Source organism: Aquarana catesbeiana, linkage group LG07 (assembly GCF_042186555.1).
Source record: "Aquarana catesbeiana isolate 2022-GZ linkage group LG07, ASM4218655v1, whole genome shotgun sequence".
Lineage (NCBI taxonomy): Eukaryota > Metazoa > Chordata > Amphibia > Anura > Ranidae > Aquarana > Aquarana catesbeiana.
Genome location: NC_133330.1, coordinates 89,220,552 through 89,235,982, shown reverse-complemented (window position 1 = coordinate 89,235,982; position 15,431 = coordinate 89,220,552). Strand labels below are relative to the sequence as shown.

Genomic DNA, 15,431 nt, shown 5'->3' with positions numbered 1-15,431 from the left:
GTGGGCCTTCCGAGTTTGGAGGGCGACACGAGCATAATGTGTCGTGCTCGTGTGCTGTGATGGGAGGTCTATGGGGTCTTTGGAGGTGGTGCTGGATAAAATAATGGAGAATTGGGGGGGTTGAACCCATCTGGAGGTATGGGTGTCCCTTCCTAAATAATACAATGCTATCAATGGTTTTAAGTTGGTTGTATCTGGTAGAAGTAACTGGTAATTGTCCCTGAGCTGGTGTAAGTTGTGGCTGGGAGACTTTCTTGGGGTGACAGATGCAACTGGTTGGTCAAGAGAAAATTAGCCCTTCAAAGACCTTAGACCGGGTAGGATTAAGCTGAGGTTTTTTGGTTTAATTGTTATGTCTAAAATGTATTATATGCATTACGATTGTTTATGTTATTTGTATTTCAGTTTGTTGTAATGCTATGGCCATTCGACTGCAAAATAATGTGTGGGCTGGTCAATCTTTGGGGTGAAGGAATGGGGTTTAGTTGTTTATTTTACAGGAAACCGAAGCCTCTGTAATCTGCACATCCCTCAGTCAAGTCAATGGCCTGCAGCAAAAGTGCAACTTGGAGGAGGGCCAGCATGACTGGGGTGGGCAGTGAGGCGGAGAGAATAGTGGTCTGATGGGGGAGGTATTATTCACTTACCTGGATTGGTGGGTCCTGAGGGAAGGGGGGGTGTCCTGTGGGGGTAGAAGGGCGGAGGTTCTTGTCGGAGCCCAGCCTGAGCTTCTCATAGCCCCAGGAAGGTTTCTCCCACCCTCACTTGTTTGTTGGTTTGGCGGGGCTACCTTCCATGCTTTATGTTAGTACAGGATTGGGATGTTTTTTTCCCTGGTAGGGCAGTTCTTGGTGGGGTGTTTTTTTATGACAGTTCAGGTTCTGTTTTCATTTATTACTAGTCGTAGCAGCAGCGGGAGGTCTATGGGGTCATTGTAGGCGGTGCTGGATAAAATAATGGAGAATTAGGGGGTTGGGCCCATCTGGAGGTATGGGTGTCCCTTCCTAATAATACAATGCTATCAATGGTTTTAAGTTGGTGTATCTGGTAGAAAGTAACTGGTAATTGTCCATGAGCCGGTGTAAGTTTCGGCTGGGGCCTTTCATGGGGTGACTGATACAAACGGTTGATCGAGAGAAAATTAGCCCTTCAAAGACCTTAGACCGGGGAGGATTAAGCTGAGGTTTTTTGGTTTAATAGGTATTTATAAAATGTATTATATGCATTACGATTGTTTATGTTATTTGTATTTTAGTTTGCTGTAATAAAAAGGCTGCTATGGCCATTCGACTCCAAAATAATATGTGTCGTCTGGTCAATCTTGGGGGGGTGAAGGAATGGGGTTTAGTTGTTTAGTTTACAGGAAACCGGAGCCTCTGTAATCTGCACCTCCCTCAGTCAAGACACTGCTTACCCGAGATCTGGAGAAAGATGGCCATAGAGCTCTGGTAAGCAATGTATATTTTCCATTTTCTGTCATCACTGGAGCTTTGGAAAATGGAATATATTTGCACATCCACTGAGTCTTTCATCTATAAGATGAAAACGCAGCCTTTATAGTTTAAACCAGCCCTGGCTTAAAGCATCCCAAAAGGATTGACAACAGGCAACAAAAAGAATCCACTTGTGACTACTGCTGCCGCTGGAACTAATGCCTGAGCTCCCATGATCTCCAGACCCCATAGTGTGTGTTGGCTGTGTTCTACTCCCAACAACTGCAAAAATAGCTATAGACAGTTGCAGATGTCATCATATATATATATATATATATATATATATATATATATATATATATATATATATATATATATATATATAGAAATGATCTGCTGTAAGTCATGTTGCTTGTCATGCTAGGAAATGCATATAAGAGATTTATATATTTATATACAAGGATTTAGATATACATTCAGCAGCTCCAGCTAAACTATTGGATCATATCAATACTTGCATAAGGCTTCATGCACACTAGAAAGCTAAAAACTGTATTAGAAATGCTAATGTTTTAGCATTTTTTTCCGGCTTTAGCAGTGTTTAGTCTAGTGTCCAAGCTTTGTTTAGTGGCTTCAGTGTTAAGGAGCGGGGCCACTGGCGTCCTTAACAACCAGTGAATTGCTAGATGTTAAGGAGCAAGCCGGGAAGCCAGCCAACACGTCCTTGACTACGACAGCTGAATGTATAAAAAAAAAACATAGCCGGCAATATAAAAAGGTGAAAAAAACGACATGGGCCCCGCCCCCCAAATCAATACCAGACCATTAGGTTCCCATGCCAAAATAAAAGTAAATATGGCTTGGGCTGCGCCCCCCAAATCTATACCTGACCCTTATCCAAGCATGTAGTCTGGCAGGCCAGGAAAGGGGGAGAGATGAGCGAGCGCACCCCCAAACCATACAAGGCCACATGCATGGGAGGGAGCATTGGGGCAGAGGGGGCTCTGTCTGCCCCCCACCGCAAAGCACCTTGTCTCTATGTTGATGGGAACAAGGGCCCCTTCCACCCAGCCCTGGAGGGTGGTTGTGGGGGTCTGCAGGCTTATCGGAATCAGGAAGCCCTCTTTACCAAGGAGCCCCCAGATCTTGGCCCCCCATGTGAATGAGTATGGGGTACATAGTAGCCCTACTCATTCACCAAAAAAGTGTAAAAAGTAAATAAAAACACAATGCAAGTTTTTGAGGAGTCCCGCTGGCCCCGCCCCTTAGTTATTTAATAGCAAAAACTTGTGTTTTTTTTTATTTACTTTTTATGCTTTTTTTGGTGAATGAGTAGGGGTACTATGTACCCCTATGCATTCGCATGGGGGGGGGATCTGGGGCCCCCTTGTGGTGGTTTTGTAAACCTCCATCAAGAACACTGTATAACCCTGTACGGGCGGCATCGGCCACTTCAGTAGAAACCAACCAACAATCGGCCAGTGTGTACTGCAGCTGGTCCGACAGAAGCATGTCTGCTGACCAGCACCACCCGTCAGGACACAATAGAAGAGCAGGGAAGATCGCAATGCCAACATTTGATTGTTATTACAGCGGCTCTAAACTGAGCTATCAGTTTTTTCGCCCAGCCCGCTGGGTTGAACAAAAAAAAACTAGTAGTGTGTACTAGGCTTAAATTACTCAGGCCCAGTATCTAGTATTCCTTCCCAATGCACTTTGCAGCCCTGGTGACCTTTTTGAGGCCCCACAATACATAGCTGTAAATGAATAGGGTTGATTTACTAAAACCGGAGAGTGGAATGTCTGGTGCAGCTCTGCATAGAAACGGCTTCCAGTTTTTTTTGTCAAAGCTTAATTGAGCAACCTGAAGTTGAAAGATGATTAGTTACCGTGGACAGCTGCGCCAGATTTTGCACTCTCCACCTTTAGCAAATCAACCCAATGTGACTTTCGATAGAATGAATTTACTGAACTTCAAAAATGGGTCTGAAGCTTTCCTCACCTCACAACAGACTCCACGAGACACAAGCCATGCAACGGCCATTTCTTCTTCTTGCAGAACTGCCTGATAAGGAATTTAATCCTCCAGTCACTCCAGTCATTTTATTGTTTATGTTTCTATTGAAGAGGTTTCCAAAACTTTGTTTTCCAGTGCCAGGGGACAAAAATAGCCATTAAATCACTGTATTTAAAACGGAGTTCCACCCAAAAATGGAACTTCACGTTTTAAGGGAGGTGACCCCCTGATATGCCACATTTAGAATGTCATTTTTTTGAGGGGGGAGCGGATACCTTCTTTTTAAAGGGTCCCAGCTCCCACTTCCTCCCGGCGCACCGGAAGGGAGATCACCTCTTCCCCTTCCCTCTCGGCAATCATCTGGGACACATCACAGGTCCCAGATGATTGCCCGGCTATTTAAAGCGCATGGCGCGGCTCGCGCATGCACAGTGGGTGCCCGGCTGTGAAGTCACAGACGGGCTCCCACAGTTAAAATGCCGGCACCGCAGAGAGGAGGGGGAGACGAGCGGGGCTTCGTTCCCCCGCATTGCTGGACCCTGTATCCAGCATTGCTGGACTGAGTATCCAGTTATTAAAAGTCAGCAACTGCAGTATTTGTAGCTACTGACTTTAAATTTTTTTTTTTTTAAGGGGAACTCCGCTTTTAAGTGCGCCTTAACACTCGTGCATTCTATTGCAGTGTGTCAAAGCGGAGTTCCAGCCGTTTCTGTGTTTATTAAAAGTCAGCAGCTACAAAAAGTGTACCTGTCCCACGATCCAGTGATGTGGCCGTCCAAAGCCTAGATTCTCTTCCATGCCTCTCCCCGGCATCACTAGTGTGGGTGCCCGGCTGTGAAGCTGCACTGCACATGCCCGAGTCACAATGCACGTCCTGAATGGCCGGGCAATCTTCTGGGACCTGTGACGTGTCCCAGAAGATTGCAGGGAGGGAGGGGGAGAGGAACTTCCGCTCAAGTCACCTAGGTGGCTGAGCGGAAGTGGGAGCTGGGTACCTGTCAAAACTAGGTAAAGGCAAAGGCATAATGAGCTAGTATGCATCGCGGCTGCATGCAAGGTGAATATCTCCTAAACCGTACACGTTTTAGAGATATTCATTTTACCTACAGGTAAGCCTTATATAGGCTTACCTGTATGTAAAAATGTGAAAGCGGGGTATACATCCGCTTTAACCTTCTTAGCGGTATTCCCAAGTGTGGCTCGAAGTGAATTTTCCATACCAAAAGTGGTTACCCTGAGCCGCACTGGGGATTGCATCGCCAGATCCAGGGAAAGTTACTTACCTTGTCCCCAGGATCCTGCGATGTCCCCCCGCTGTATGTGGCAGCTGTCCCTTCCGCCAGATGTACTGTATGCTGGGCTCCATTCCCTGCGAGCGTCAGGACGCCCGGGGAAGGAGCCTGGCAGGAAATTCAAAAAGTGCAAAAAACAGAATACATACAGTACACTGTAATCTTACAGATTACATTACTGTATCAAATTATTTCACCTCCCTTTTGTCCCTAGTGCTTTGTTCAGTTCCCTGCATGCACTTTTATATTATATATATATATATATATATATATATATATATATATATATATATATATATATACTGATCTTACTGAGTGGAAACTTCAGATTGTCCATGGCAACCAAAAAGTGTCCCTTTACGTCAAAAGCAGTTTTAGACCAGCTAGAAAACAGCGATAGAGAATTAGAACACTTGCAGAATTGAGCGATAGTGATTTGTGGGGAAATTCACCATCAGACACTGAAAGTGACGACAGCAACAATTCTGCAACTGAGCAAATTTCAGTGTTTTTGAGTTGATTACATTATTGAATACATTTTATTATTATTATAATATTTGTTATAATTATTTATAGTTATTTATTATATTATAATTTAGGATTTTGTGTTTCAAACTTTATCATACTCGGGATGTCTACTAGACTCTTGTTTGGACAGATTTAAGTGAGTTATTCCTAAGAATTACAGGCCTACAATATAAAACGCCAAATTTCCTTGCAAAACAATGTACCGCTTTCAGCATCAAAAAATCTGACATAATCATACTGCCAGGGAGGTTAAACAAGCAGTTAACCCTTGCAGTGCTAGCACAGCCCCATTGCAAGTAATAATTTTTAAAGTGGTAGTAAACTTTGTCCAAAAATGTAAAAAAATGGCTCCCAAGCAGCATTATGCCATAATGTGTAATATGCTAGTATGCACCGCATACTAGCACATTATGACATACTTACAGTACTTGTCAAACGCAGCCCTCCAGTGCTGTGCTGTCATTGCTACTGCTCCCATCTTTCTATCTGGTTTGCACTCTATGGGCACTTGAATGACCAATCCGCACTGACATCATGACCATGCTTTGGCATGGGAGTCACTTTCACAGCACGGCGCTCTCTGCATTCACAAGACACTCAGGGCGCATGCGCAGTGGCGTCATCAGCTGGAGTTGATGTGAATATCTACTAAACAGTGCAAGCTTAATAGATGTTCACCGTACCTACAGGTAAGATTTATTGAAAGCTTACTTGTAGGTAAAATTTTAAAATCTGAGTTTATTTTCCCCTTAGGTTTGGCTTTAACTTCAAATTTAGCACGAATGAATTGTGTAGTTAAATATAGGGGAATGAAGTGAGAAATCCACACTTTCTCACTTCCATGTTCCCCTATAATAAATGTGTAATATTTACATATGTAGCGCTGGTAGATTTTCAATCTACCGCTTATAGGTAAATTTAGTGGGTTATCTGTTCATACATAGTCAGATTTGCCTCTGTTCCAGCTTGGCTGAGTTGCATGTAGTTTCACACTGTGCCTGTGGGTCTCGTTGTCACCATCGGCGGGTGTTGGAAAGGCAACACGTTGAAGCGGATGAGTGCTCCTCTGTCCCGGAGATAACTCGGTGGAGGTGGTCCTCCGAGTTGCATTCTGGGAGAGGGTATTTATGGGACAGACTCCATGTTTTAGGGTTCGTTTTCGTTCCACCTGCTGGCCCTCCTGGCCGACAGGTATGTGCTAGGAGTACTACCTCGTGGTCCTCCGTCCGGGAGGCCCACATAGCTGCAGCGTGTGGATGGGCCCAGAAGCCTGTCTGGGGCCTACCAAAGTGGCAGAGGAATGGTCCTGGGCTGTCTGTCCTACTGGAAGAAGCTGGACAACTGAGAAGATCCCAGGGGAGGACCCGTCATGGAAGGATCATGCAGAGTGCTGGTCTGGAGAGGGGCCTGGTGACTCAGTTGGAGGACGTATCCTAAAGTAACCCTACCGCATAGTACTGCCGGGTCGGCTTAAAGGTTCTAGTGCTGTGTGTGCTGTTCATCATAAACCATTACATCCTGTGGCAGAGGATCGTATGGGTTTTGTTCCAATCAAGTCTGTGGCAGAGACTTTTGTTCGTGCTGCGTACTGGCTGCTAGGTTAGTGAGAGATACCTATCCAGGCAAGCAAAGATTCAACTCTAAAGAGATAGTACATTCATCTACCAGTCTAAATTCCTAATGCTACACCAAGAAAAGGTATTTGAACTTCCCTGCAACTCTCCTTCTACCTCTTTCCTGCTACTTCCTTCAATTTATGTTTATTAAAGTATTGGAAAAGATACTCAAGTGTCCGGTGCCTACATCGCGTGGTGATAAACTCAACGGGACCCTAGACCCGGTTCTGGTGAAATAGGGGTAGCGAAGGTGACGGTAACAGCCCGCAATAAACCAGCAGCTCCACCGATAGTTAGTTCTTCACATAGACTGCAGAAAATTCCTAATTCCTAGAGTCCTAGTGTGGCTGACCATGTTACCATATTCCTAGGCATTTGGTCATGCAATTTTTGCTGATGAACCTTGGATAATGGTATTCATTCAAAGTCAGTGACTCTGATCCTTCTCTTCAGTTGAGATCACATGCCTAGGCATCTGAAAAACTGCCCATAGGGCCCAGTGTGGTGTTTTTGTCAATACAGGTAAGCATTAAAGGCTTTATTGTATCATTTATTGTAAAAAGCACAAAGGTAGTCAGCATAGGGAGGGTTGAATATTGACTACTTCAAAAGGATTCGGGGTCTGTACAGAGATTTTATACACTATTCAGTGGGCTTTAGTGTAACCCAATTTTGCCTTCTTCAGTAGTTATAGAGCTGTTGTAGGACATAACAGGCACAGCAAGCCACTTCCGATTTTTTCTGACAGTTCATGCCGAGAAAAATAAACAGCATGACATCCCAAAGGAAAATCACAATCTGCAGGCAGCCTTTATTAGAGAACACAAAGGGCTGCACTGTCCCAGTTTGTTAGTATTGAGTAGTGATTTTTGAACCACGCAATTTATCAGAGGGTTAATGGTAGAGCCTCAGATTTTCCTGTGCTACACTGGCAAAAGATCAACACAATGTAAACTTATTGATATTCTCATATATTGAGAGTATATGCATTTTTTTTAAACCTGTGCTAAGAGAAATACAGGGGCTGTGACTGATGACCTGCTTCTGGAAATGCCAGCCTGGCTGTTATGCTAATCTAGATTCTTCAGTACATGGAGAGTTACCAACCTAGAACAAGCATGCAAAAAGTGAAGTCAAAACTGCTGATTTGCATTTTGTTCTGCGTTAAAGCGGTTGTAAATCACTGCAATAAAAAAATAAAAAAATAAAAAATTTCCCTGAAAGACAATTGCATAATGTGCTAGTATGCATCGCAGAGCGCATGCATCGGTGACATCATCGCTGCATCCAGGGTAAAGCTCTCCTAAATGGAGCCTGTTTAGGAGATATTCATTTTACCTACAGATAAGCCTTATTACAAAGCGGATTTCACTACCACTTTAAGGACCTAAGTTATTGAAAGTATTTGGTTAGCTTAACAGCGAGCCAACTAGTGTTTCACAAGAACAGATGCAGATTGCAGCCTCTATCTAGGTTTCTTCTAATACAGTAAAACCTAGCATTGCGAGTAACGCGGTTTACCAGCGCTTCGCAATACAAGCAATTTTTTTTTCTAATCCTGACTCGATTTGCGAGCGTTGTCTCACAAGACGAGCAGGATTCAAGCCCCAGGGGTGTGCAGTACCGCATGTGACCAGAGGTGCGGGGTGACCCGGTAACGCTCGGAGACATTTAGAGACACTCGGGAACCTGAGTGTCTCCGAGTGTTTCCGAGTGTCTCTGGCGCCTCCCCCACCTCTGGCCACATGCGGTACTGAATACACTAGCAGTGATACTGGAACAAATTATCTGAGTTTTCATTGATTCCTATGGGGAAACTTGTTTTGATATACGAGTGCTTTGGATTACAAGCATGCTTCTGGAATAAATTGTACTCGTAATCCAAGGTACTACTGTACAGGTTTCAGTTTTTGCTGTATCACAGTAAGTTTAAATCTCATTGGATTCAGTTTAATGCCACGTACAGACGATCGGAATTTCCGACAACAAATGTTCGATGTGAGCTTGTTGTTGGAAATTCCGACCGTGTGTAGGCTCCATCGGACATTTTTTGTCGGAATTTCCAACCAACAAAACTATGGTCAGACCTCAAATTGATGGAGCAGGATCAGTACAGAAGAATCAAGAGTGCTGCAAAAAAGTAAGTCGTGTTTTCCTATTATTATTATTATTATTATTATTATTATTATTATTATTACGTTCGTGCTGCTCCATGTGCTTTACTTTACTTTTTGTACAGTTTAAAATGGCAAGTTTCAGGTTCGTGGGCACAGTAATCGTTCGTAGTAAACATCGTTCGTTCGCCCACTAATACGATGTTTTTGGTAGATGCAGGTTAACTACATTTGTTCAAGCCTATTTGTATTAAAATAAGTTTATTACATTGTTGTCTAGATAGGTTTGTAACTGGAATGAAATGCAAACTTGATTCAGTGTAAGGAGAAGACACTCAGCAGCTGTTTACACATCTGGACGCAGGAGCACTAGTGTGGGACACCAGAACAAACTTTTTATGTGTCCCACACAGGTGCCATTCCTGTGGCGTTGAAGGAAACTGTGGAATGAAACAAGAAAAAAAATTAGTACTTTTGCACATAACATTGCAAGCAGATTAGACACAAACATTCTTGGTCAACATAAGTATAACATTTATTGAAATGAGTATTTAAAGACAAAAGTATAATAAGGTCAACTTATCAGATTCCTCACCCCCTCTGATGGCCCATTGTAAAACTTTTGGGGGGGGTAGATGTTTTGGACAGGTAACTCTCTCTACTTCATTGAGAGATGGATGCATAAATAATGTGTTACTTTGGCCAGCTCCCTCCTTACTTACACTATTGGCAGCCCACTGGACAGGTAAGAAGTGTCATTATACAAAAATATGAATACACACTGTCCAAATTGAAGCACATTTTTACATTCTGCAATTAACTATCAAGATAATAGGAGAACAAAACTTTAAACAGTACCATTTGAAAGTATTCAGACAGGCCCTTTCACTACATGCTTTGGTGAATTCATCCATAAATAGGAACACAAAAGTGGTAGGTATAGTGTGTATGGGTTTGGCAAAGTCCGCAGATAGAGTATTGGTATCGGTTTACTTAGCAGTTGGGGGGGAGGGTTCCAACTGAGTTTGGGGCCCCCCCAAAAAAAAGCCTCTTGCACTCTGCCTGAATTTAAGGACAACAATAACATTTGTACACATTTTAGGGGGTGTTTAGGGTAAAACACTACTATGGAGCTGACAAAATACATTAAGTGACTAGGCTAGGTGTGTATGGGCCCAGGATAGCATGCTTGGGAGGTTAGTGGAGGCAAATATGCATGAAGGACAAAAAAAGACCATAAAAAATTCAAGCATGCATGAGGATAAAGGGGACATTCACAGCATATTAAATTCATGGTAATTAGGCAATAATGAAATAAATACAATACATTAGCAAACATTAAATACATAGAATGTGATGTTAAAGGAGAAAACTTACCCTAATATAGTCCTTCTGCAGGACCTGAATGATGGCAGAACAGGTCTCTGGAATAATAATCCCCAGAGCCTGGGGGGAGATGCCTGTCGAGAACTTGATGCCCTGCAGACTTCTCACCGTCGCCAAGTACCGCAAGGTGGTGACTAGCTTTTGTTCAGGAGTGATGGCTTGCCGCATGCAGGTGTCCTGCTTAGTAATATAGGGGGACAGCAAAGCCAACAGATGGTGAAAAACGGAGTCCGTCATCTGGAGAAAATTCCTGAAATCATCAGGATTATTCTCACGGATCACCCGCAACAAAGCCATATGTGAGAAAAACACAAGGCTGAAAAGCGCAAATCGTCTCTCACCAAACTTCTACTAACACGAGATTAGCAGAAGGAGCCCACAGGGTGGCGCACTGCCTATTGAACTTCCTTTTTCTAGTCCCGACGTACGTGTTGTATGTCAGCGTGTTCTAGCCAATCAGAATTTCCGAAAACATTTGTGCGGCCGTGTGTATGCAAGACAAGTTTCAGCCAACATCCGTCAGAAATAAATCCACGGTTTGGTTGTCGGAAATTCCGATCGTCTATACGCGGCATAAAACAGTCAAAAAACAGTCAAAAAACATGCCATAATTTTTAATGAATACATCCGATCCAATGTGAGTACACGCATTTGAGATTTCTGTACAATTCTGAATTTGATAGACTGTATCATTGGATTGTGTGCTTTTGTCTGTATATTGTTATGTTGATAATGTTAAAGAGCAGCTTCAGTCCCCCTTCTTTCCCATGCCAACATCTTAGAATATCTTGTGTACGCAAATGTGCTGAGGGTCTCTAATTCACCTTTTGGAACCCGGCAGAGACCTGCAATACATCTGCATGTGCACAGGGCTTTGCCACACATGCGTACACAATGCTGTTTGTTCTCTAGTACCTTGATATCTGCATGCATGAAAGCCCCCCATGCATGTGCAGATGTGCTACAGGATTCTTCTGGGTCCCAAAGACCTGCAGTGTGGTGTGAACATTCCAGGAGGCAGGGGGAACCTGATGTCATTCATGCCTAGGAAAAAAATGAAACCTTTTTAAAAAATTAGGAAATATTCTCCATTTGTGGGAAAGAAAGGGGGAGGTACCAGAAGGAAAAATTTATTTTAATGGGTGAAGGCCTGCTTTAAGGCATATAAATATGTTTTTTATTTTATTTATGAATAACCTGACCAGTGTGTCCCTTCTACAGCAGGGATGTGCAATGAGGTCAGTGGCTGGTGAGGCACTGGCTAGTATCAGAGCCAGATACACACGTTACATATTCACAAGTTACGTATTCGATTCTCATTATGTAGGCAATTGCAGTTCTACCAGTTATATTCATTAAACAAACAAACACAAATGTTAGAGCGTGAGCAATAATTCTAGCACTAGACCTCCTCTGTAACTCTAAACATGTAACCTGTAAAAAATTTAAATTTAAAGCGTCGTCTATGGAGATTTTGAGTACCGAAGCTTGGCGCCATTACACAAGTGTGTGCAATCTTAAAGCGTGACATGTTAGGTATCTATTTACTTGGTGTAACATCATCTTTCACATTATACAAACAAATTGGGCTAACTTTAGTGGATTTTTTTATTTATTTTTTTATTCATGAAACAGTTTTTTTCCCAAAAAAACGCGTTTGAAAAATTGCTGCGCAACCATGTGACATAAAAAGTTGCAATGTACACCTTTTTATTCCCTAGGGTGTCTGCTAAAAAAATAAAAAAATAAAAAAAAAATATATATATATATATATATATATATATATATATATATATATATATATATATATATATATATATATATATATATATATATATATAAAATGTTTGGGGGTTCTGAATAATTTTCTAGCAAAAAAATGATTTTTATATGTAGGAGAGAAGTGTCAGAATTGGCCTGGTTGGCAAGTGGTAAATTACCGTAAGTAATATACAAATAATTATTATATATTGTTTTTAAGGTCATTTACTATATTTTCAAAAACTGTACTCAAGCAGGTGGCGTAACAGACAAATTACTGGAGTTTGAAGTTAATAACTTCAAACCAGTAATTTCACGGTAAATAGATAAATAATAAAATTATTATGATATAACATATAGCATAATATTATATGATTTAGCTTGATTAAAAAAGTACCTTTTCAGTAGCAGCAGATTCTCCCTCTTAACTGTGTGAGAAAAACATGGGATTATGGGTACACCTTGTAGTTAAGATGGCTGGAAGAGAACATTTGTGTTTTAGACACATGCCCCCTTCTATGATACTGCAGTGAGAGGAGAGTCTCCACTGCAGCATTTTTATTGGACAGCTTGGACCAATGGTTCTTTACCTTTGGTCCAAGGCTCCAAGCTGTTCATTTAGCTCAGTGCCTCTGACAAGAAGTGAGGAGAGGCACTGTGAGCTCATCCTCTCAGCCTGCTGCAAACAGCGTGTGCCAGCTTGTATTTAAACTGGCCGCGCTGTATGTAGCTTCTGACAGGCTGCACAAGGAGTCCTATATCTCCGGAACCATAGCCCCACATTTTGACCAGTGGTGGGGTAGGACTTTGGCTCTGTGTCTCTGTGACCCCAGGTCACCAAGCTACGACCCTGAAGCTCTGCCTCACCTGCTCCCCTGACTGCATGCACCTGTTCCACAGCACATGGGACTGGTTTGCAGTCTTCCCTCGCTAGAGAATGCTCCGGTGCCTCCTGCGGATTTGGTTAGCCTTGTTCATACTTGTGCAACATGAAACCCTATGACGGGCATGCAACAAAAAAAGGGACCATTATTTTTTGGGGGCCCATTTTACACCTTTGCATTGTGCTGCAGTGCGAATTATAAAAAAAAAAAAAAAAAAAATGGAGGTGCTTCTTTTGGTGAATTTTAAGCCCCATAGCCTTTAATGGAAGCGCATGAAAAATTTATGTAACGTGCATTTTCATGTGTTTTAGTGCATGACAATAAACCGCCACTTCCAAGCAACTGATACTTCACATCAAAACAAAAACACATAACGCATGAAAAACATGTGAACACATTTAAACACCAAAAATTATGTTAAAAAATGCACAAAATACAGATGCACAAGTGTGAACGGAGACCTAAAATGGAACTAAACTCTGATATTAAACTGTGAGGAGGCAGGCTCTTCTATAATGTCTCTTCTGCCTGTTCAGTCTTCTGTAGAATGTACATTACATTTCAGAATAGTTCCTGTGGGCCAGGATGACTGTACTCCTGCACGTACGACAAACTGACATCCTCCCACTCTGGCCAATCATAATGGCCAAAAGACCAACATCTGGAAGAACCTGGGAAGAAGATGACAGTGGAGGACATTATAGGCATTGGATTGTTAAAGTAGAGGTTAGTATAGCGGAGTTTATTTGGGCTTTATGCCCTTTCAAGCTTATTTCTATTAGCAGGGAACAGACATGTGTATGTAGCGCCCTGCTCCTGAAGAGTAGATGCTATTCTATTCAAATTTAAGTTAGTTGAAGCTACAGTTCGGCTCAGCTTATTATTACCTAAAGTTACTGGTTTCTGTACCAGTTTGGCTGGACTGTGCAAATTTCCACCATGGGTGGTGCTGTTAACATTGGTGGATGTTGTAAATACAGTCTGGTTGGACATATTGAATACTCTTTGCCCAGAGACAAATCGGTGGGAGTGGTTCATCCGCCGTGCATTCTGGGTAGGGGTATTTAAGGAGCAGACACCATTTTTAGGGGTTCGTGTTTCCTGACCTCATGGCCCTCCTGGCCTGGGGGAATTGCTGCTGCCTAAAATTCTGCCTTGGGGTCGGCAGACCCAAGGCTCAGCTACTAGAAGAAGGGCCAAAGTTTTAATGGCCTATTGGTCCATAGGATGGTCTCATTGCTGTCTGGCCTGCGGGAAGAAGCAAGGGAATGTAGCAACCAGGGGAGGACTCTTCAGGAGAGGACCGAGCATAAGGCTGGTATCTTGAGAAGAGCCTGGGAACTCAGTCGGTGACGCATCTGGGATCAAGCACAGCAATCAGTTTATTCAAGATTGTCAGGTCTGTGGCAGAAACCGTATCAAGCACAGCAATCAGTTTATTCAAGATTGTCAGGTCTGTGGCAGAGACCGTGTCAAGCACTGTAAGCAGTTTATTCACGATTGTCAGGTCTGTGGCAGAGACCATATCCGAGTATCGCATCGGCTGCTAGGTTGGTGAGAGAGACCTATCCGGTGGTTGCTAAATCCAGCTGTGGATCTGCTGCTCGCTGGATATAGGAATTACCTCTAATCGCAAGATTCAAGGTACCTGAATCCCTTTCACTCTCTACCCTGCTATTGCATAATTTGTTTCTTCAATAAAGCTTGGAAAGAAGGACAAAGTGTTGGAGCCAGTGTTTTCAATTGAATATCTACTATGGGACCCCTATGATGAACACTGTGAAGATGGTAACGATAAGCCCAAATCTATTTCAGCAGCTCCTTCGGGGGTTAGTGCTTCATGTAGATGGCAGTATCCCATAACAACCATTCACATTTCACTTTACAATTGTCATCTAACACATGTTTTTTTGTTACTATGGGCTTCTTTACACAAACAGACCTTTCTACTGCCCTTCCAAAGAGTGGTCCGTAGTGGATCACTTTTCAGAAAACAGTTAACGTGGAGTTCCACCCAAAAGTGGAACTTCCACTCATTTGTCACCTCCCCTCCCTCCGGTGCCACATTTGACACCTTTCGGGGGGAGGGGGGGGGGCAGATACCCGTCTTTGACAGGTACCCTATCCCGACGTCCAGGAGACCGGTCCGTGGCGAATTACGTCAGCAGCTCGGCTCCCTTATCCTCCTTCCCCCACTGCTGGGCCAGTAGGAGAGCGCAGAGGTGCCTCACGCATGTGCAGTAGGGACCCGGCGTGGAGCCGTAATGCTTCATTACTGGGTTCCCTTACCGGCAATGCTGGCGACAGCACTCGACAGCTGATAGGAACATCTATCATTGCTGGACTCCAGGACAGGTAAGTGTCCTATTAAAAGTCAGCAGCTGCAGTATGTTTAGCTGC

General features: G+C 43.0%; 1 pseudogene; it reads right to left on the bottom strand.

Annotated features, from left to right (window-relative positions):
• Positions 1–11,301: 11,301 nt before the first annotated feature.
• LOC141103159 (uncharacterized) overlaps positions 11,302–15,431 on the bottom strand; it is an 84,625-nt pseudogene continuing 80,495 nt past the window's right edge.